General features: G+C 32.8%; 1 protein-coding gene across 6 annotated transcripts in view; it reads right to left on the minus strand.

Annotated features, from left to right (window-relative positions):
- ADGRL3 (adhesion G protein-coupled receptor L3) overlaps positions 1-22,582 on the minus strand; it is an 846,510-nt gene that overhangs the window by 681,312 nt on the left and 142,616 nt on the right. The gene's annotated exons all lie outside the window — the stretch shown is intronic.

Raw genomic sequence — 22,582 nt, forward strand, 5'->3', positions numbered from 1 at the left:
ATGATGAGAAAAAATATACATTTTATTTTATGGTCATAGTTGTAGGACTACTTGAATACACTTGTGTATTTCTTATTGTTTGTCAAGTGTATTTTTTCCCACAATGCGTGGGGTATAGCAGCAGAACCATGTGTAAAAACGAATTTCAATTTACATGTGACCTATATTCCTACGCCATCACATTTACTATAATGTTCACTGGGAAAAGTGAATGAATTTGATAGGCATGGAATTTAAATATTTTCCTAATTCAATGAACACACAAGGTTTTAAAATAAATTCTGAGATTTCCAAGAAATGTTCTTGTTTCTTGCAACAGGCACTTCTAGCTAAGATCCTGGGTGTGTTTAACCACTTTTATTACTAGAACTGTTGTGAGAAAAAAATTGGAGGAAGACCCTACTATATCTCCCTACTCTATCAAACATATACACACAAACACAAAAAATACACATGCTCTGTGTATTCATGTATAAATACAGAAGCTATGATTACAATAATTTAGACAATTTCAGATTTTAAAAATATTAGAAAGGAATAAACAATAATATTAGAGTTTACTTAAATGGTAGATTTTGGTCTTCATTTTCTGTAAATTACCATAGCATTTTCTATTTTTGTTATTATTAAAATAATATCACTGTCAGACATTTTACCAAAAAAGGAATAACGTAAAGACATGTGTGTGTATATATATATATATATATAAAGTATATATATACTTTATATATATAGTATACTTTATATATACATATAAAGTAAATTGTAAAAAGGAGTAATGGCCTTCAAGGTATTCTCTTTGAGATTTCAGTGTTTTCTAAGTGTTATGCAACTGGTCCTATCAACTTTTGAACTTTCCAGTGAGTCCATTTAATGATTTTTACAAGCATCACCTGTATTAATTATTAGGATACTTAGTATTTATTACACTATTAGTAGTATTATGCTATTAGCAGAAGGTTAAGTAATCATGTACATGCCAAAACAATGACAAAATCTATTATCTATTCTAGAATCTTGTCCCCCAAATGGATAAGGAATTAGATACAGGCAGAAAGTCATTAGCATAAAACTAAAATTGAGTTCTCCCTTACAGAATCACTATTGATTACCATCAGATATGTATGAAAACAAATTAGTGGAAAAATATTCACTAGTAGAATCATTATATTTTGTTTGAGCATTTTAAAACATTAAAGCAATAGAACTCGCCGTATTTTTTCCAGTGAATATCTACCCATATTTGGCCAATCAGTGAGGTTTGGTACAAGAGCAATCCAAGTCCATATTTGAATGGCACATTTGACCACTTGAACAGGAACCTGAAAGCAATTTTTTTATCAACTTCTTGAATTTCCCTGTACAACTCTTCTTTCAACAAATTGAATATGTTCTTTGAATAATTATTGGCTAAAATACCAATAAGGTATTTTTCCCTGTTTTTTGAAGAAAAAGCATGTCCCACCTTGTAAATATTCTACATATCTGGGCAAACGTGGGTAATGACAGCACAGGTTCTCCTCCAAATATCCTCGTGCTTTAGATCTTTTTTCTCCCATTTAGGAAATACATCCTGAAATCCAAACATAACTTATTCCACAACATTCTCCCTGATAGCACCAGACCCACTACGCCACAGACAGAGCCAAGCAGATTTTCCCTGATGCTCCGTTACCTCTTTGTATATTCTTTTATTTTGCTGAACCCTACATTGTAATGTGGATTGTTTGAGAACAGGGACTGACTACTTCTTCAATTTCCATTACCCCTCCCTAAAGAACAAAGCCCCTAATACAGCCTCAAAAATGCTGACTGGGTGAACAAAACAATTTTTTTAGTTAAAAATTAAAATTATTGGGGCTTCCCTGGTGGCGCAGTGGTTGAGAATCTGCCTGTCAATGCAGGGGACACGGGTTCGAGCCCTGGTCTGGGAGGATCCCGCATGCCGCGGAGCAACTGGGCCCGTGAGCCACAACTACTGAGCCTGCGCGTCTGGAGCCTGTGCTCCGCAACAAGAGAGGCCGCGATAGTGAGAGGCCCGCGCACCACGATGAAGAGTGGCCCCCGCTTGCCGCAACTAGAGGAAGCCCTCGCACAGAAACAAAGACCCAACACAGCCAAAAAAAAAAAAAAAATTAAAATTATTAATTGGAAACTGTATTGATTGACCTTACATAAATTGAGACCAAGAACAAAAGTGCACCATTATAGGTGCCTTTGATTTTGTTTGCATAACTATCTCTGTAGGTCATATTTCTATGATATAGAAGAATAGAGATTCTCCAACTTACAGTTTGGCTATTCAATGTCTCAGTACTTCACTCAATTACAGCCATTTAAGGGACTTAAGAGTTGTAGACAACTCAGAGGAAAGAACAAGCACACACAGGGTCACTTAGCCTCCTAAGAGGAGGAAGGCCAGGTCTGAGGTAAAACACAGAAAGGAAAAGAGGAGTGGACAGGTAAAGGGAATAGAAAAGCAGAGAAGCGCAAGAAAGGGTATATCAAATGACACTGTTCTATCAGTATAAAGTAATAAGGCTTTTCTAATTAGTAAACTTTCTTTTCTAATTAGTAAATTAGAATTTACTAATTTCTTTTCTAGTTAGTAAACTTGTCTAAAAGGGATTTTTAAAAGAAAAGTCACTGGAATTATTTTTGAGCAATGTGACTACTTCGAAGGAAAACACTCATGGAGGATATAAGAATTTGATGAGTTTATATTTTCATGTTTTCGTTACTGTTCAAAAGTTATATAAAAAGCAATTCACAAGCAATTATTGCAATTCACGGTTTTAAGAATTAGATGGAAATACTTTGGATATGAATACTAGATTGCTTTAATTAAAAATTAAGAGTTAAATTAGTCCATGCTTTAGATAAAATGTAAACAAACACATTTATAAGATATCAAAAGTGGAAATTAATATAACAATAAAGTTTGACTCTCCAATTTAAAAAAAATACATGACAAATATGAACATTCAAGGTAAATTTTCTAATCCTGAGCTAGCAAGTGTAAAAAATAGAGCAGCTTCCTCCCTTCCTTCCTTCACTTAGCAATTAAATATTTACCCTGTGTCAAGGCACTGTTCTAGGTACTATGGATTCAGAAGTGAACAGACAAGAATGTCACTTATAGAGTTTACACATCATTCTCAATGGGGATTAAGACAGAATGAGAAAAAGAGAGAAAGAGAAAAAGAGAAAGTCTGATTTTATATTCTTAAGACTTTTAAAAAATATATTTTTAAGTTTTAAACACTATTTTCTGAACAATTTATATTCTCATTTAACTTAAAAAATTTTAAGGACTAAAAAACTTTATTTATATTCTCATTTAACCTTTACAAAAATCTTCTGAGTTTGGTATGAATGCTATCTTCTTTATTTTACAAATAAATATTCTGAGACACTAAGTGGTAAATCAGAATTTGATCACAAGTAGTCCAAATTCAGAGTCTATACCCTCAAGCTTCTCAAATAGCATTATACTGACTATTACCGTCCATATATGTTACGAGGATGTTTATAATGGAAGGCAGAAAACAAGCTTCCTTAAATGAATTTTTCAGGAAATAGTCATCTCGGAATTTCCTTACATTGATGACTATTAGGAGGCACATTCACATTCTGATATTTAAATGAGATTCCCCAGGAAATCTCAGTAAAAATTAGTCTGGAATTAAGAGGAAAAGACATTTTCTTATCTTTGTCTGTGTGGCATTAATTCCAAAAGTATCTGACATCTTGTACTGAACTGCCCAGGAAAGGTTCATGAAGCAATAAAGAAGTGACAAGTACAAACATATTTTTAAAAGATCATTCTGGTATCAGTTAATAGATGGTCTGCAACCTAAGATGACAGTGATATTTTTAAAAGATCAATGAGAACTGAGATTTTATAAAAATACAATGAATCAAAGAAGTCATTATAAGGCAATATTTTTGTCTATGAGAGCTAGTCTTTCAATCATTTTCAGAATTAAACAAATAAATACTGGGTGCCACAATTTATTATCTGTGAAAGGAAGTATATGGCCTTCATACTATCATTTCAAACTATTTGGAAGTTAAGAAAATACAAGACAAAGCTCTATAAATAGATACATTAACAGCATTATTGACATTCCATCTCCATATTTTCAACTTGCCTTCAAGTGTTACCTCTTTAGTTGTGATGTTCAAATCATTTTTCCAACTACCTCCTTTCAGTCTTCCAATCTACTAGTCTATGAGTTATCTTCAAATATTTTCTACTTTAATTCCTTATTGATAACCATCACCATGTACCACCATATTATTCTCTCTGCAGTGTTTAGATTTGTTTTTCATCTCTATTTCCATTAACATAATCATCCTAGCCACGTAAAGCCGGCAGAGGCAAAAATATTCCTATTTTACAGATTAGAAAGCTGCAACTCATAAAGATTATCATGGTTATCATGTAATAGTGCCAAAACAAGAATCCAAAGCATCTGACACTTAGTTTGGCCACCTGCTACTACATGTTGTCACCACTGGCCCCCATAACTGCCATACCGCAACAGCACCTTGGTACTCTTAGAGCACCATTCTATCCCCTTTTAAATCTACCTTGCAAACAGTTAACAGAATAATCTAAGACCTCATTTTCCTCAGTAATCCAAAAATGCACCCTATTGCTTTCCATAGAGTCTGGCTTTCAAGACCCTCTATAGGATGAATACATTCTTTTCCATTATAAACATTTTTTGACACTACTCTACTACATTAAATAGAATTTCCCCATCAGCCAGCTTGGGTTGCTGCCTGGTTCCTCAGACAGATTACAGCTCAGATAGAGTAGCTTGTTAAGGTAAACTCCATGAATTTAGCCTCAACACTTTGAGCACAAAAACACCTCTAAACTCCTGGTGCATTTTAAATTGAGAGACAAAGTTTAGTTCTAAATGCACCATATTTTTCACATGTGATAGTTTAGAGGCCCCAAGAATGTATGCTATTGTATAAAGGAGAGTACCTTAGGGTAGACTTCTAAATCAATTATAAAACTGGACAAAATTGCCAAAAACAACTATTTCAGGACAATGGAAATTGACTAGTCATATAATAAATTAAGTGCTTATGCCAGAAAAACTACTCTGCTTTTGGTAAGAACAGTAGGGATGCTGTGGCATTTTTACCTAGGAATTATACCATCTTTCTCCCAATTTAAAAGAATTGAAATCATACAGCGTGAGTTTTCTAACCAAAACAGAATTAAATTCAAAATAAAAAAGACAGACGTTTTGGAAATCCCTAAATATTTGGACTTTTTTAAAATGTTTTTTCTAAATATCCCATTCATCAAAGAAGAAATCACTTAAAATATTTTCAACTTAAGGAAAACTAAAGCACAACATAAAAAAATTTATGAAATGCAGCTAAAGTAGTGCTTAAAAGCAAATGTATAGCTTTCAACATCTATATTAGCAGAGAAGTTCCCAAATCAATAACTAAAGCTTCTACCTTAAATGGAAGTAAGAAAAGAAGAGCAAACTCAATGCCAAGTTAACAAAGACAAGGGAATAATAAAGGAAAGAATGTGTAATGTTGACTGAAGACCAATGTTAAAATGAAAACACTCCCGCTAATTATTTATTTTACATTATGAAAAATCCCATCCCTTCTAGCCCTTAGAATCTTCATTTTTAATGTGGATAAATTAGAATAAATTACTTATAAAATTCCTCCTCATGGAAAAAATACAACATATTATTTGGAACAGCCAACAGATCTACAAAGGATATAAATAACATACAGTACATGGACAACTCATAGTTCACTGGGGGAAAGGACTGCAGACAATCCAAAACAGGGAATAATCCTCAAAGCTCAATCAATGTATTACCCAACATTTTTACTTATAAAATGCTGAACTTCTTACATTTTCTTTATATGAATATGAAAATAAGTTATAATTAACACAAGACAAGGGAAGAAATTTATTATCGTGACAGTCAGTTTGGCTGCCTGCATACAGAGGATAGGACTGGGTAGGACAGGATAAGATAAAGTAGCATAGGACAGGACATGGTAGGCAAACAGAATGGAAGGGGAAAACCCTTAATTAGCGTCCCCCGTATACCCAGCCTCTGTAGTTAATAACAAGGATTAGAATAGTGTACACAAAGTTCTTACTTTCACAGAGAACAGTTTTTATTTATTAAAATCAAAACCAAAAATAGGTCTTTTACTTCATTTGTAATTCAATTACATAAAGATTGTTTCTGCCCCACAGATATGGTAATTTCCTGATTAATCAGAAGTTCATGGCATATGTAACACCAAAGCTCTCGTCTTGGTTAAGGCATTGTACTTGAGTGGTAATTCCTTCAGGGGTCTGTTTCTGCTGTACTCTTTTGGCCTTGATAAAGATACTAAAAGGCAAGAACATTATTCTCTCCCAAGTTTTTGTACCCACAAGCACCTCTTTCTTCGGGCTTGGCCTTAGAACTGAGTCACAGATGCTTTAGCTTGTTCCTATGTAAGGACCTCTGCAGCTACTGCCCTATGGCATAATAAGGGAAAAAATGTGACCTGCTGTGAATAATTCACCAGCAAAAGGAGTTCAAGCACACTGTCACTTACAGGAAAATGAGAAGCTTCCTATGATGGGAGAAATGATGGTAAAATATACAACAGATGTGACTATGGAAAGTTAGAACCAATACTTAGAAAATGACTCAGTTCATAATGGAAACTCTGTGTGGGGAAGATGGATTAATGGCTGAGGGCAGAAGGGTTTCCTGCTTTCCCTTTAACATTTCTGCATTACAAGTAGTCATCAGCCCATTGCTCTAACCCTAAGAAGAGTTGGTGGGATTCCAGGAAGATTATTTCCTATGCAATGTATGTTCTTTTCTTTCCAATTCTTTCTTTTCATCCAATTTAATCTGTGTTTTTAACCCTCAAAAATGGCTATGTTTTAACTATAATAACACATATTTGCATCCTAATCATGATTTCCAAGTTCTACAATAAAAGGAGTTATCTAGCTTCTTTCATTTATAATAAAAAGTGCCTATTCTCTACACTTTTAAATAATCATTTTCTGGTAGAACACACTGAAATCCACTTCATTACTTATATCATGAAGTACTAATTGTTTAAAAAATACACATTTATATGTTCTATGACAGAACAGTTCAAAATAATTTGAAGTTTGCTTTATAAGTAATGAAAATATAACAGTAATTGAGTACCCAAGTTTTATTAAAAAGAGGATTATTTAGATCAATATCCATTTGTTTCCACTTCAGTAGCCATATAGCAAATTTTTAATAATAAACATTTTTTTCAAATACAGGAGTTAGAAAAAATGTGGTCTCAGAATTCCTGTGAAAATACAAAACTATGATTCACAAATTATATAGAATTAATTTAATATATACATCAACCAAGTGATATTGATTGCTATTGCTTCTCTGAATATACATTTTAAAGCTCATAATTTTTCCTTTTTTTTAAGGTGGATTGAAAAAAGAAAAAAAGTACAGTTATCTTGTTTTTTATAAGATATGTATTTTTGAAAGGTTACATATGAATTAATTCATTTTGTATGTATTGCAGATATTTGCTATTTAAATGACCTCTAAATAATTTTTAAATACAATGTACAGTAATTTTTAAATACAATGCATAATAATCAACTTTCAGTGTATATTATTTAAACACTCTACAATCAATCCATCTTGTTTCCTTTGACACCAGTCAAACACCAGAGCCTAACCTGAAACATGGGTGCTAGAACAGTATCAACCAGAATAACCTGGGGAGTACACTCACTGATTCATATGAGAATTATCTCAGAATTAAGGATGTAGGAAATCTTGTCAAGTTTTATCTCATGTTCAAAATTTAAACAAGAAACTTTAAAATGCACTGAAGCAGAAATGCTGAAATATGAAAAGATATTTTTCTTTAAACATTATCTTATCCTTAATTATCAGGTTTTCAGTTGACAGAAATGTACTTTCTCTTCATGGTTAATTTAGACAATTAAAACGGTTTAATCTCAAACGATTACAAATAAGGAAAAGAGCCTAAGAACAAGTTATTGTGCCAACTCATGCTACCAAATACTTTCAACAGACTCATGACTGAATTTTTTAAAAAGAGTTACTGAACTTTTAAATACTTATGCAGTTTCTGTCAGTTCCAGAAAAATGATTTTTATCTCTGATATCTGTGAGGCCAAATTATCAGCTGATATCAATCCCAAGGAAAATCCAATATGCCAGAATCCTCACAGAGTTTTACTAACGATGAGGACCTGGCATCTAATGAAGTGTTCTCAAAGGTTTAAAAGAGTTTGGATTGCCAAGTCAGACACTGAATCTCAGATGAGCTTTTTCCAAAACTCCTCATTCCACTGGTCATTAAAAAAAAATCAATAAATGTATTCTAACTAAAGTTTAAAAAGCCTCTGAGAAGTGACCTCTGCCAAAGTCTTTTGGGGACATTCCAACTGTGCAGGGGGCAGGGTGTGGGATCAAAAAGCAGAAAGAAAGAAAGAAATGCTTCTGCACAAGTGAAAAAAAAAAAAATCTGGCTGCAGGACTAAAAGGGAATAGCTTACATATCAAATATCAGATTTCCATTGCACTGCTACTCTGCTTTCTCCTCCTTTTTTCTGTACCATTCTTACACTTCCTGTAGTTCATTGCATGCAGCTTTATTTCTCACTTTGTATAAGATTTCAAGCAGAAAATCTTGAGTACTGAGATCTTTAAAACGATGTGCTTTATATGCCACAGTAACAAGTCCCTTATCACGAGACTCCACCATCTGGAAATCAGATCAATCTAACATATAGTCCTTAATCAAGAAATATGTTTAAAAAAGAAAATAGTCACACTGCACTAAAACTCAATGCACTTGACTCACAGACAGGCCCTCAGTCAACACTTAGTTATTCTTTATTTTCTATAGAGTTCTATCAAGTAGAAATCAGAAGCAGAGGCAGCACAATGACATACTGACAGACTAACCACCACCACGAATACCTGAAGCTCTGAGGAAAAATGAAATCTACCTAAAAAGAACCTTGGAAACTGTTTTATTCAAATTATCAAACATTTGGAGTTTTGCCACTTTAATTGGGTAGGTGTTTGCTTCAATTTTTCAGAAGTTTTTCTCTATGCAAAGAACACATTGCCCAAACAAGATTCTATATAACTGAATTTTTACTTTTGTGCAGTTCAATAAGGTCAAACTATGTTGGTATTATAGACAATTAAAAGTTAACGCCTTTGATAAAGTTTAAAGGATATGTATATACGTGTGTGTTTTACACATGCCCTTTGAGGATGTTACTTTTAAATATATCTATTTTATTTCTATAAATTATGTACATCAAAAGAAGAGCACATAAACCCACATTTTAAGCTATTTATTTATTTTTTAATATTTATTTATTTATTTGGTTGCGCTGGGTCTTAGTTGCGGCTTGCTAGCTCCTTAGTTGCGGCAGGCGGGCTCCTTAGTTGAGGCATGCAGGCTCCTTAGATGTGGCATGCAAACTCTTAGTTGCGGCATGCATATGGGATCTAGTTCCCTGAACAGGGATTGAACCCGGGCCCCCTGCATTGGAAGTGCAGAGTCTTAACCACTGTGCCACCAGGGAAGTCCCTAAGCTATTTAAATATCACATACCCATGAGGGGGGAAATTCATATCTCTCCTTCTAAACAATGTCCAGTAGAATATTTTTAATTAGTTGGGGGTTTTGGGGGGGCGGGTTGGGGGAACCATATTTATTCACAGGTCTTTTAACAGTAATAAATACTGCTTGCAAGCAATCAACACAAATCTTTAAAAAGTAAGGTCTATCAAAATGAAACAGTACTTTTCAGAATAACAAGTCAAGGAACATAACACAAGGGAAATCACTGAATTAAAATACTGAGTTTTTAAGATTTACTTGGTACTGGAATTTAGTTTCCTTTGTTACTGAATATAACCAATTTACTTTAAAGTATGCTTTCAGGAGATGTAAAGGAAATACTAATGGTTAAAATAAAATGTTTTTTTTCTATTTTTTTCTACTTTTCCTCTTAACAAATAAAGTTAAATTCTCAAATTCATGAGATAAAATATGCATATATAAAGTTACCTATAACTATAAATGAAAATAAAATTTTGCATGTTTCTTATTCCTTCAAATAGCATTTAGAACTAAATGACCATGCTTTATAGAAAACATAGTCATATATCCCCTCTTACACGATTATTACATACCTATTATAACCGTAAACACAGCAAGCTAGGGTTATTATAGTTACGAATCAAGATCAAAGATGAACAAGGTATTTCTGGAAGGGTAAGACAGAAAGGGTTTGAAAAACAGACTAAATAAATAGCTTAGATGTGGGTTTATGTGCTCTTGGCTGAAATCATTTTTTCACCCCCAAAATTAATTTTTTTCTTCTAATGCTTGGCAAAATTCCTACTGATAGGCAACAGCTTTTAAATTCTATATTTCAACTTGTAATTTTAACCTTCGTTCTATTAAAAAGGATGAAAATTTTAAATATATTAAAAAAGCAAACCTATTTATATATTTAGATTTCAAGGAAGAAAACTATTCATAGCCATTTTCATTCAGTAATCAATCCAATAAACAAAGCCACAGAAAACCTGAAGCTGGGTTAGCTAACAGAGCTGCAAAACTGAAGTAAACATTATTCCTGCTCCCAGGACACTCAGATCCAATTCTTAACAATGTACAACACCTTTCTTTGGAGCTATTTAATTACCAGCATTAAGAATAAGAATAATAATAGTAACAATAACAAAACAACAACAAAAATAGCTTAAGAGGTCAACTACCTTAATCAAAGTGCAATTTACATTACAATCTGGACAAACTGTGTTAATAGCACAGTGCAGTACAAAGGAAAATATACTGAAAATATTACCTAAACAACAAATAAAAATAAAATCTTTCTCTACTTCACTGCAGTCAAATGCAACCTGATCCAATTAAGCCAATTTAGGATACATAGCTACTTAAAAGCCTGAGCTACACTAAGTGATGAAGGCAAAATGGATTCAGTCCAAATCTGCTTTATTAGCTTAGATGCTATTTATTATGGCTATATTTTATTATACAGTAGTTATAAACAAAAAAAAACAAAAAAACTACAAGGCGACATCCTGTTATTTTCCACTGGGAAAAATGATGCAGATGCACTATTAAAGCAGCATAGACAGCAGCATGCCAGGCTGCATTCCACTTGTGCCTTTACAATGTCTCAATAGAAACGGATGTTTATGTGGCTAATGGTAAAGTTAGTGGAACTACCGCCACTTAAATGTTCCATAAGACTGTGGCTTTGCAGAAACCTAGAGCCTTTTCAGCATCTCTAGTGACTCTATACACATTGGAAGGAGAAGAGTTGTTTTAAAATAAAGCTACTAAGTACCATTACTCCTTTTTTAAAAAATAAAATGTCTTAATTTTCTCCCCCTAAAACTACTACCCTATTTTCAGGGAAAGTAGCTGTCATTTCATCAGAGTATAAACTGTAAACCCTAGTTCAAATCGGTTATTCAATATGTAGTCTAATTTGTTGGAAAATTGAATGAACTTCACAACAGAATTAAGATAATAACTTTCCTAAGCCCAACAAATATCTTTCCTCCTTTCATCATTATTCTCATCAATCTATACTCATCGTGTGTTGAAAATGTTGTAAGCATTATGTAGAATTCTTACTATACAAAACAGAAATACAAATTTTTTAATGTTATTTGGGAGGGGGAGAAAAAGGAGAAGGAAAATTAGTTTTTTGGTTGATATTTGCAGGTCCTAAGGATACTAACTGGTGTTCTACCGTTCTATACACTTTAGACAAGAAAATATTTGTGGTGCAAAACTTGAGGAGTTCCCAGAATTGCTTTTAGTTTTGAAGCAGAACCAACTTTAGATTTGCTACCATGAAGCATCCCGTCAAAATTTCTGCTGATCCAAAAACTGAGAGTTCCTGACATGCAACAGGACCACTGCAAACTACCCCTGGACCACCTGAAAATGTACAACAAGGATGGCACCAAGGATACTTTTACCTTGTCTCCATTACATGGAAGGTGTAATTCTTTTTGAGATAGTTTAGCTCAAACGATCTTAAACATCTAGTTGCCTATGTTTGCTGAGAGTCTCCTCTACACCTTTTTATTTCCCAAAGTATTGGTCTCTTCAGCAGTTTCTGTAGAGCTAAAATGTAGATTTTACAATTTAGAAAAATCAGTTAAACTTCTGAGTGGTAGTTGGATTGAAGTTTTTTGTTTTTTGGCATTGTCATCTTTAAAGTTAAGTAGTCAAGTTAACTCAACGGTAAAAGTTTCTTTTATTTTTTTTTTCCCTTCCCTGTTTACAGCAACCAACTTCAGTTAGAAGGATACCCAGGCAGTGGCATCTGCATGATAGTGATAATATCCTAACCATTCATTGTTTCATGGCTTGGGTATAATGATATTAGCCTACAACACCTATCTCATCTTCCATTTCCTTTACCAGAGAAGCATTTTTTTGTTGTCATTTAGAGAATATCCTACTGTTTAATGTTCCGTCTAGAAATTCAACCTAAGGCAAAAGTAAGTTTTATCATAATTGCTAGAATAGTTTTAAGAACATGCGTGCAGAATTATTTTTTATTACATCTATTACAACATCACGCAAAACACAGCTGTTCAAAACTTGATGACATTAAAGTATGGTTATTATTGAAAAGACTACTGCAAGTCACATTACTGTAACCATTACTATCATTACTGCATTTTGGTGATCTCTCAAATGCCCTGTTTCCATTTCTAACTCCAACCTGTTGTGCATATCGTGACCAACATTTAGAATGTCCCTCTTTGATTCTCCATTTATGTTAACGGCTTCACTTATTTATTCATTCATCCTACAAAATTTATTCAAAATCAACTGTGCTCTAATCTCTACACTGTTATGTGTGATACAAAAAAAAACAACCATGAGATCCCTGCTTACTAAGAAGCTTCATACCCTATGGAGAAAACAGGTGTGTAAATAAATATTCAAAAAAAATGAGGTAAATATTTAAAAAAAAAAAAGAACTGAAAGAAGATGCACAATAGGGTTTTATACAAGATAAATATAATATAATTTTGCCTTATATACTCTATTTCACATTTCATATATCACCCACCACATAATAAACCTATAGAAGACAGGATATATCATTTATTGAGTGGTTCTCTCACACCTCTGATTATTTATCATAAATTATGCATATAACATATAAAATATCTATGCAATAACAGCAAAAAAAAAACCCCATAAAGTGTATGCTCTAGAGCCAGGCTGCTTGATTACAAATTATAACTCTGACACTAACTGTATGAACTTAAATTACTTCAATTGTTTGTGATTCAGTTTGCTCATCTGTAAAACTGGGTCTATGAGCTATCTTAAAATATTATTGAGAAGATTTTAAAAGTAGACCATGTGAAAAAGCTAGAACTGTTTTTAGCACATAATAGGCACATATTTTTTTTAGCTATTAAGGCTGTAAATGTTACACTTGATGCTTTACATGCATAAGTTTTAAAATCTTAACTTATAAAGTAAATAACATTATCACCATTCAAGAGGTGATGAATCTGCAGTATAAAGAATGTAAAACTTTCTCAACATGAAAGAAGTATTAAATGGCAGAGTCATAAGACAATATTCAAAAAGGACAGAAATAAATGACATGCTTATATTATGCTGGGCATCATAACTTACGTGCTCACAATTCTAGCCATTTCAAGAAATAAGTGAGTATCACTACAAGAAAGAGTAAACAAAGGGCAAAATTTTTTCAAACATTAAAAAAAATCCTAAACAGCCAAGTATTACTAGCATTTAATTTGAGGTTTTTTTAAAAATTGGGACACTTGTCTCAGGAATCCTGACAAAATGAAGTATAGATATCATTGCATTCTTTATTAATAAACAAAAAAGAACATCAAGTAATCACTTCTGATGATACTTTGTATTACGCCCATTAAAAAATACTTAAATGAAATTTATATCTTCAAGTCTTTTAGAGTAAGACTATATCATAAAAAATTTAGATATAACAATGCATGGCATTTTAGATGAAATTATGTACTTGCTTTTGTTTCTTATCAAGTTTATATTAATCATTTAATTAATTCATTAATTTAGTTAATGAAATTTACACTAATAGCTTTCTCCTATAGCCTTAGAAAGAATAATTACAATAATTTTCAACAATACAACACAATAATTTCAACAATACAATATTTGTTTCAACAACTGAAACAGAAATTTCCCCTCCCAGGACTAGGAATCTAGGACACATCTAAGAGTTTCACTAGGCTTACATGATGATTATTACAATAATCTCCTCTAATATTAATGTTAGTTAGGACAAATGCTACTCATATCAACAGATCGCTTAAACAAAGAAGTTGCCATTCTAACAGGCATCCAATATAAAGTTCTAAAAGAAACATTTAAAATTCCTCAAGCTAGACAGTTGTAGCAACAATACAGAATTTAAAATCAGAGAAAAAGTAGTTAACGGCTAGTCATGGGACATTGGTGTCAACATGTTATGCTCTGAATTAAAATACAGGAAGATGGTTCTTATTAGTTCCTGCTGTATAAAAAAATAAATAAAATAAAATTCAAAAAATAAATAAATAAAAAAATAAAATACAGGAAGATGAGCTTGTCATTGGTAAATGGCTACACAAAGCTTTGAAAAATAGACATTAACAAAAGGCATTGGGATATACTATAGCAGAAGTATCTAGGAAGTAATCATTTTTTCTTACATATATATATCATAAAAATAGCACTTTCAAATATATCCTTGCAGCATAAAATAAAATGCATCCTTCCTCAGAGAACTTCTTTACTTCAGCTCACACACAATTTCATAATTCCTTTAACTGTTTCTGTATATTTGTCTTCAACTTTATGACTGGATAGGTATGTTTCACAATTTATGCTTATTTCTAAAGAACACTAAGCTCTGTGGTATTCTGATAACATTTTTTGCTAATTTTTATTTACAGAAGTCTATCATAGTTTTCTACATCTCCCGTTTTCTTTCTGCCAATTCATACTGTTTATTGCTTCCAGAGTATCTGTCCTAAAAAATACAGGTAAGTTCATAATGAAAATAGCTAACTTTATTATATGCTAGGCCCCATTCTAAGTCCTTTTGCATACATGGACTCATCTAATCTTCCCAATATCATGAGGGTAGCTATCATTACTGTTCTGATTTTAAGATGTAGCCATGGAGGTCTAGAAATTTGTTACTAATTGGCAGGGCCTAGACTAGATATCAAGCCTATTTAACCCCAAAGCCCACAGTCTTAACCATTTCATTTTGCTCTCTACTTTCTTTGACTGGTTTAATGTTATTTATACTTCAAAGCTCAAATCAAAAGCAGATTATTTCAGAAAAGCTTTTTACGATCAGGCAATCAGTCAAAACGAAGCTTCCCTCTCTCTCCTCATCCCACGTACCTGTTCTTCTCTGATCCCTTATACTTATTAATATTCACTATACGCTAGGCACTATTCCTATACATGAGTCACCTCACAAATGATATGGGTAATATAATTATCCCCACTTTATCAACGTATGAAATGAAGACCAAAGGCATTTAAAAAGTCACAGGAAGTCACGTGGCTGGTAAAAATTCAACCTTAGAAGCTGTGCTCCCCACATCATGCACAGCACGCAGCATTCTATTGCTATTGGAGAGAAGAGAACGGGATGAGGGGCAGTGGGCTCATATCTGGGTCCCCTACTTACTAGATTCACAGCCTTTGGTGAGTTGTGGTACCTACCAGCCTCAATTTCTTCACTGGTATGAATATCTATATAAAAATAGTGTCTACCTCACAGTACTGTTTGAAGACCTAAATGAAATAACACAGGCACATGCTCACTGAAAGAGCCTGATATATAAAATTTAGCTTCTATTATTATTATAATTGCTATTTACATGACATTGTCACCTAGTAGGGAAAGAGCTATTTGAAAGTTCACTTCCTCAAAAATCTCAGTATTCAGTAGTCAATGAAAAGATGCTCGTTAAATGTCCGAAGGGTTTTAGCCTTCACTATCTTTTACTGTAAGAGAGAAAAGTGCACCAAAGTATGTTGCATTGAGCAGCTATTTTTAGGCACCTATAATCCAAATCCTTCTTAGAGTTTAGTTTATAGATCCATTTCAGGGAAAGGGTTTTTCTTTTTAAAAAAAAAAAAAACTATCATAGAAAGATAATTTTATTAGTAATATATCCTCTTATTCAACAACTCTATCTTAAAGGAAATTTTTACAGTTAGGGCCAAAGATCATTTTTTAATCTACTTTGTCTGTTTTGGTAGTTATAGAAACTTTTTGGACAATAACCTTTGTCATATACATAAAGCCTGCCATTTCTCTTCTTCAGGCTGAATAATCTCAGTTTCTTTAGAAATTTTACATATACCATCTTTTCTAATGATTTTGTTCATTTTTAGGATTCCTACATCTAATAAATTGCCCCTTTTACATTGGACTGAATATTATAAACTGTATTCAAATTTACAGTTAGAAATATTTATGATCCTTAAAATCACAACATGGAATTGTCTAGGTCCCAAGCACCATCAGTTGGTAAACCAATATTACAGATAAAGACTAATCCATACTATATATAATACTATGTATAATAATGAAAACAATAACATACTAATAATACACAGTGTAAACTGAATATGTACTAAGTGATTTTAAATTCATTCATTCAAAAAATATTTAATTATTTCAATAAATGTATTGAGCTTTTCCTATGTGCTAGAAATTCTTTTTCTAAGAGAGAATAAAGTAATGAACAAAACCATTACTCCTAAGTTTTTCCTTCTTATGATTAATGATAAAATGCATTTGCAAACCACTTTGTTTATGAAGAGAAACTACAAGGAAAATTTTAATGTTTGTTTTTAATTTAAAGTGAGACCAAGCAAAAAAAATTAAGAAGCAAAAACTGAAGAAGCCATTTAATGCAATGAACTTGTCAAATATCACATGGAATGAGTTGTGTTTGCTTCACTAGAGTATTAAAAAATGCTTGCAAAAATGAAATAAAAACTATGATTAGTATTATGGAAATTTAAAAAAAGCTATTGTGTATGGTCATTAGTTACATAACAATTTTTTTTCCTCTTTGAGGAAAAATACTCTTGGATTCTTCCTCTTAATATGTGGAATCATTTTTTCTGCATTAACAGAAACAATGTACCATTTTACTAATGAGGTGCCAGAACAGAGTGCATTTGGTATAGTCTTAACTGTTTTGCAGAAAAAAATTCTACGTATCATATTTTTTAGGGCTTAAACGCACTCTTTTCCAACATCACTGCTTTGGAATGCAGAAATCTATAACCTTACCTAGACACCAATGAGAATACCAGTAAGTGGGTAATCTGCCTAAGTAGTGGCAAATGTTCTATTTTTAGAGAAAAGAAAAGGAATTTATCACAGATAAAAGGAACAAAACTATGGTCAAATGTGTATAATCTCCTCTATCCACCAGTCATAAATATCACATTCTATACACAAAGATCTAGCATCAAAACTTCCCTACAGAAATAGCATCTATCTATCTATCTATCTATCTATCTATCTATCTATCTATCTATACCTATCCTTGTGTGGCTCTAATAATAAATTATTAAATTATTATTATCACTAAAGCTAAATTAAAAAAAACAAATTAATACCACATTAACTAATAGATTCAGCATTACACTTCAAAACTTGAATATCACCATAAACATTATCTCCGAAGCCAAAAGACTATCCTTGAAACATAAACTTGAATTTATTCTTCATTCATTTAACCAACATTTATTGAAAATCTTTCATTCCTTTTATTCTCTGCTAGATGCATAACTCCCATAGGAAGGTTAGCACAGTGGTGCTGAGAAGTGAAATGGTCAGCAACTAAAAGCTACATGTATACATATACATTTAAGGAGAGTAGGTCAATGTCTGCTCTGACTGCCAAGGCATATTTTGTCAAGATAGACATGGCCAAAAAGGACTCAGTTGCATGCCCTCCACAAATTGAAAACACCCAATTTAATTTTCAAATGACCACTTTTAGAAAGATATTACCTATCTATTACCTTTCTATTTTACCAGTGGAGGTTTCCATATTTTGGTATGTACCTTCTTCACTCGAGAACTTAGAAATGCATTTAAACCAAGCACAATAGCTGTGCTTATATAACAGGAACCAAATTAATTTATGTAGAGTGAATAATGCACCACTATTATTTAAGGATTAAGAAATCATCAAAAAAGATGGACTATGGATACACATGTGTATATTCTAAGAGTAAAATATGTCTCTGAGAGGAAGCCTTTTTGGAAGAGGCTTAAAAAATTAACACGAGAATATTAAAAAAATCAGTTATTATAATAATATAATGTGGGATCTGTTTGTAGCAGATGAAAATGTTTTATCTTACTTGACTTTTACATTTCTGAACAGTAAACACGTTATACTTCATCTTACCAAATTTTCAGATGAAAACATCCAACTACTTAGTTAAGTGTCTCCTCTAATATTACCTACGAGGCAGTTAAAGAATTGGTAACAGAAAAGAGATCTCTATGCTCCTATTTTTATAAAATGAATCTGATCTTTCTATTCCTACCTTTAAGGAACTCAAGAAAGGACCAAGGACAAATTATTCTGGTCCACTGACCTTAAATATTCCAATCAATTCAGACTGTGACAGAAGGAAAAGTTGAAATCAGAGACTGACTTGCTCTAGCAAGTATAAAACTATATACCACTGTTCAAACCTAGGCAGAACAGAGACTCAAGGTGAACATTGGAAGCTTTTTAAAGAGTCTTAGCAAGGTCGTGCTGATAAATTGAAATGAATACGAATTGGAACTACTAATAAATCATGCTAATTTCTTCGGAACCCACTGTCCTGGCCTCTCTGAACCCAGAGGTAATGGGTAGATCATTCACATTCCTGATTAATAATTTTGAAAATTTTATATATCTTACAATAGCTTATTGAGTCACAGTTCAAAGTCTGAATTTTATTTGGGTCACTAAAGCACCAAAAAAAACCATTCTTATCAACTCCAGGTAGTAGAGGACTTCATATGAAATTTGTAATATATGCCATCATGCTTTATTACCCAAATAAATAACCCCGACCATTATAATTTCTTCTTAAATTCTTCCTTCATTTCTACAATTATTTGTATTGCCCATGACAAATTTTTTTTTCTTAAAACAATTTTGTTTCTGAATGTAAATTTTATATTGTAACATAGTATATTTAGAACTTCCAGGTATTTGGAATAAACTATTTTATAAGCAGCAGCATAGTTCAGTGGTTAATAGCATAAGCAATGAAGACAAATGGCTAAGGATCCCATCCCTGATGCTCCAATGACTAGATGTGAGACCTAAGACAAGCCACTTGACTTGTCCATACCTCAGTGTGTTCCCCTATGAAAAGGCAGTATATCATTACTTATATCATAGGGCTGTTATAAGGATTTAAAAATTTAAGAGAAGTCAATCACTTAGACCATACATGGCACATAGTAAGCAACCAATAAGTATTTGGTATTACAGTTATTATTTATATAGTATATGTTTCTGTCAGAAAAGAAGAGAGACATAAATACAAAATGTGGATGGGTGTAGGTTCTACCTAGAAAATGAAAATGGCACTATTAAACCCATTTGTGGAATTAGAAAAAAAAGTAGGAAACCATACTGGTAAACTTTATCACTTCAAAAAAAACGAATTCCAATTAGAAAAGTGAAGAGAAAAATGCAAAGCACAAATTTTATACACATCCATCCACATATTGAAAGCTGCTAAGTATTTTCCCTCTTCATCTCTTTTCAGACGGTGGTTAGAGGACGAGTATACACTCAGAATGCCTTCCATTGCCAATTATTAAAATATAATAATATTTTCTATTTAACCACCATTCTATTTTCACACCTGATTTAACAATCACTATTTAATATCACCCACTATCCAATTTATCATTTTTTACTGCTGATTTGTTCAAAAAGAATTTAATAATGGTTTATATCCAATATTTAAATATGGCTTTTAATGATCTTTTAATCTAGAAGAGACCACCTCCCATAGTGGTACATTTTTAAGTCGCACCTCTCCTATGTTAATATTAACTAGTTTAGTAATATACCACAACCACCAACTATTAGTTTTGAGTTATACAACAGTTTTTAATCATAATTTAATCTTATTAATCTAATCATAAATACTTTTCAAAATTTTCCCAAGTTTTTCACTTCTTTCAATACACCCGCCAAAAGAACCACAACTTCTCAAAACAGGATCAGAACACAGTTTCACGTTTTTACCTGTAACTAAAATTTTGCAGCTCTCCCCTAATTATATCCAGTAATGTCACATATCAAACTCCTTCTATGTCTATCATCCTTTAACAAATTTAATATTAAAAACTAAATGCAGTGACTTCCCTGGTGGCACAGTGGTTAAGAATCAATCTGCCAATGCAGGGGACACAGGTTCGAGCCCTGGTCCAGGAAGATCCCACATGCCGCAAAGCAACTATGTCCATGAGCCACCGATACCTAGCCTGTGCTCTAGAGCCCATGAGCCACAACTACTGAAGCCCGCGCGCCTAGAGCCCGTGCTCTGCAACAAGAGGAGCCACTGCAATGAGAAGCCCACGCACCACAAGGAAGAGTAGCCCCCACTCACCGCAACTTGAGAAAGCCCACGCATAGCAACGAAGACCCAAAGCAGCCAAAAATAAAATAAATTAATTAAAGAAAAAAAAAAAAAACAACATAGTGCTAAGGAGAATTTATTAAAAAAAAAAAAAAAGAGCACACAAATAAATTGTACCTTAGATCACCTGGATCACTTTGCCCAGAACATCAGCAAACTCTTTCTTGGAAGTGCTAGGGCCTGTCTCCCTAAGCTAGAGTAGCTAGACAGAAAAGACTCCTCTCTTGGGATTTTTGAACCAGGAGTTAAAGAGATGGAGAGACTCAGGTCCTTTCTATTCATGCTGAACTACAAGTGTAGGAACTAACAGGTATTGAATATTTTCAAATTCATAACATCACTCAAATCATTAGGTGCCTGAATGCACTAAAGTGGTAATTATGAATAACAGAAAGAACACCACATCCCTGCTTTTAATTTTATATTTCTGACAGAACAGTTATTATGAAGGTATAGATTTGCCTAGACAGAAAGAAAATATTCTATATGAGAATATTTGGGGGGAGGCACACCTTTTCATAAAAATTACACTTTCTACTTCATAATTACTCTTCAGTATAGAATTCAAAATCCAAAAAGGAAAATGAAGACTGTATTAACTGAAAATAGTACACATATGGGTTCATGCTCCGCTGATGTCAGATCTTAAATAATGTTTTCTGATTGTTATCAGTATCATGTTTGAACCTGTTTCCTTGCTTCCAATTTGAGTTCCTTCTGAAATAATCTCTACAACGCCTGGCCCATACCTACAGTAAGTACTCAGTATGTATTTGTGAAACTAAGGAACCTTTAAAATAACTAAATACATCCTAATCTACTGACAGCCTCAGAGAGTGTCCTGGTTCTGAGTGATTACTCAATAAATATTTGTAGAATAAATGAAAGAAGTGATACATGTTTTTAAATTTCCAATGGCTAACTCAAAAATGAGTAGGAGTGAGGTATAGCATGAAAAGGCCATCCACGAAACATTCATTCATTTATTTACTGATTCATTTAACATATATTGACAGTGGGAAGGCACAGTTTGAGGAGCCATGGATAAATATTACAGAAAACAAAGTCCTATGGACCCCACAGTTTAATGGAAAATAATGACATCTAACATTTTTGACAGGTTATTTTATATAAAGGTACTTGCACTTGTTAGGCATTATTTCATTGATCCCCACTACAACCTATAAGACAAGTACTAATACTATGCCATTTAACAGATGGTAAAAGAGGTAAGTTGTTATACCCTTGTGTGCGATGAAGCCAGGGGGCTGGACTTGATCAATTTTTATAAAGGGACACTGTGTCTTACTGTATGGTGAGCCTAATACAGAGAGAATACAGATAATTGTGGTGTAGCATTTTAGGAAAAGGAAGAGATTTACTGCTAAAATAACCATAGGTTGTTACTGTTGTGTTGTATTTTCTGTAATCACTGGCAGAAAAGCAATAACCAAATGCTTAATTACCTTTAAAGTAAAAATGTATCATAAATGGTTCTCAGTGGAATGAAAATATTTAAAAATTGTTACTGTTTTCTGCTATTCAGGAAAGGAATCCACATATTGATGGAACACATCTCTAAATACCAAAATTAAAAGTCTGTTTATTTATCAATTTTCACTACTTCATAAGATTCAAAATGTACTGTTATTTTTAAAAATAGCACTGCCTGTTTTTTATATGAAACTAGTAACATGATAAAAAATTTTTTACTTAGCATTCAAACATAATCAGTTCT

This window comes from Balaenoptera acutorostrata, chromosome 5 (assembly GCF_949987535.1).
Source record: "Balaenoptera acutorostrata chromosome 5, mBalAcu1.1, whole genome shotgun sequence".
In the NCBI taxonomy this organism is placed as follows: domain Eukaryota; kingdom Metazoa; phylum Chordata; class Mammalia; order Artiodactyla; family Balaenopteridae; genus Balaenoptera; species Balaenoptera acutorostrata.